The sequence below is a fragment of the Musa acuminata genome, unplaced genomic scaffold, assembly GCF_036884655.1.
Source record: "Musa acuminata AAA Group cultivar baxijiao unplaced genomic scaffold, Cavendish_Baxijiao_AAA HiC_scaffold_67, whole genome shotgun sequence".
Taxonomy (NCBI): Eukaryota; Viridiplantae; Streptophyta; class Magnoliopsida; order Zingiberales; family Musaceae; genus Musa; species Musa acuminata.
Genome location: NW_027020348.1, coordinates 12,501 through 15,000, shown reverse-complemented (window position 1 = coordinate 15,000; position 2,500 = coordinate 12,501).

The window sequence follows — 2,500 nt, the reverse complement described above, 5'->3', positions numbered from 1 at the left end:
AGAACAGGCCAAAAACTTGCCAAAACGGCCCAAAAACGGGCCAAAACTGGCCATTTTTGGCTGCGCGAGCGAGCGGCGAACAGCGAGCGAAGCGAGAGGCAGCACCGTCCCTGCTATACGAAAGCCCCATCCAGCCCTGTGCCACCCGGGGGGTTCCAGGGTGCTGAGATGGCTGACATTTTGCTCCGCTCACGACGGTCACCGCGCGACGCAAGAACAGCCCAAAAACAGGCCAAAACGGCCCAAAAACGGGCCAAAACTGGCCATTTTTGGCTGCGCGAGCGAGCGGAGAGCGGCGGACAGCGAGCTAAGCGAGAGGCAGCACCGTCCCTGCTATACGAAAGCCCCATCCAGCCCTGTGCCACCCGGGGGGTTCCAGGGTGCTGAGATGGCTGACATTTTGCTCCGCTCACGACGGTCACCGCGCGACGCAAGAACAGCCCAAAAACAGGCCAAAACGGCCCAAAAACGGGCCAAAACTGGCCATTTTTGGCTGCGCGAGCGAGCAGCGAGCGGCGGACAGCGAGCGAAGCGAGAGGCATCACCGTCCCTGCTATACGAAAGCCCCATCCAGCCCTGTGCCACCCGGGGGGTTCCAGGGTGCTGAGATGGCTGACATTTTGCTCCGCTCAAGATGGTCACCGCGCAACGCAAAAACAGGCCAAAAACTGGCCAAAACGGGCCAAAACTGGCCATTTTTGGCTGCGCGAGCGAGCGGCGAGCGGCGGACAGCGAGCGAAGCGAGAGGCAGCACCGTCCCTGCTATACGAAAGCCCCATCCAGCCCTGTGCCACCCGGGGGGTTCCAGGGTGCTGAGATGGCTGACATTTTGCTCCGCTCACGACGGTCACCGCGCGACGCAAGAACAGGCCAAAAACTGGCCAAAACGGCCCAAAAACGGGCCAAAACTGGCCATTTTTGGCTGCGCGAGCGAGCGGCGAGCGGCGGACAACGAGCGAAGCGAGAGGCAGCACCATCCCTGCTATACGAAAGCCCCATCCAGCCCTGTGCCACCCGGGGGGTTCCAGGGTGCTGAGATGGCTGACATTTTGCTCCGCTCACGACGGTCACCGCGCGACGCAAGAACAGCCCAAAAACAGGCCAAAACGGCCCAAAAACGGGACAAAACTGGCCATTTTTGGCTGCGCGAGCGAGCGGCGAGCGGCGGACAGCGAGCTAAGCGAGAGGCAGCACCGTCCCTGCTATACGAAAGCCCCATCCAGCCCTGTGCCACCCGGGGGGTTCCAGGGTGCTGAGATGGCTGACATTTTGCTCCGCTCACGACGGTCACCGCGCGACGCAAGAACAGGCCAAAAACAGGCCAAAACGGCCCAAAAACGGGCCAAAACTGGCCATTTTTGGCTGCGCGAGCGAGCAGCGAGCGGCGGACAGCGAGCGAAGCGAGAGGCATCACCGTCCCTGCTATACGAAAGCCCCATCCAGCCCTGTGCCACCCGGGGGGTTCCAGGGTGCTGAGATGGCTGACATTTTGCTCCGCTCAAGATGGTCACCGCGCAACGCAAAAACAGGCCAAAAACTGGCCAAAACGGGCCAAAACTGGCCATTTTTGGCTGCGCGAGCGAGCGGCGAGCGGCGAACAGCGAGCGAAGCGAGAGGCAGCACCGTCCCTGCTATACGAAAGCCCCATCCAGCCCTGTGCCACCCGGGGGGTTCCAGGGTGCTGAGATGGCTGACATTTTGCTCCGCTCACGACGGTCACCGCGCGACGCAAGAACAGGCCAAAAACTGGCCAAAACGGCCCAAAAACGGGCCAAAACTGGCCATTTTTGGCTGCGCGAGCGAGCGGCGAGCGGCGGACAGCGAGCGAAGCGAGAGGCAGCACCGTCCCTGCTATACGAAAGCCCCATCCAGCCCTGTGCCACCCGGGGGGTTCCAGGGTGCTGAGATGGCTGACATTTTGCTCCGCTCACGACGGTCACCGCGCGACGCAAGAACAGCCCAAAAACAGGCCAAAACGGCCCAAAAACGGGACAAAACTGGCCATTTTTGGCTGCGCGAGCGAGCGGCGAGCGGCGGACAGCGAGCGAAGCGAGAGGCAGCACCGTCCCTGCTATACGAAAGCCCCATCCAGCCCTGTGCCACCCGGGGGGTTCCAGGGTGCTGAGATGGCTGACATTTTGCTCCGCTCACGACGGTCACCGCGCGACGCAAGAACAGCCCAAAAACAGGCCAAAACGGCCCAAAAACGGGCCAAAACTGGCCATTTTTGGCTGCGCGAGCGAGCAGCGAGCGGCGGACAGCGAGCGAAGCGAGAGGCATCACCGTCCCTGCTATACGAAAGCCCCATCCAGCCCTGTGCCACCCGGGGGGTTCCAGGGTGCTGAGATGGCTGACATTTTGCTCCGCTCAAGATGGTCACCGCGCAACGCAAAAACAGGCCAAAAACTGGCCAAAACGGGCCAAAACTGGCCATTTTTGGCTGCGCGAGCGAGCGGCGAGCGGCGAACAGCGAGCGAAGCGAGAGGCAGCACCGTCCCTG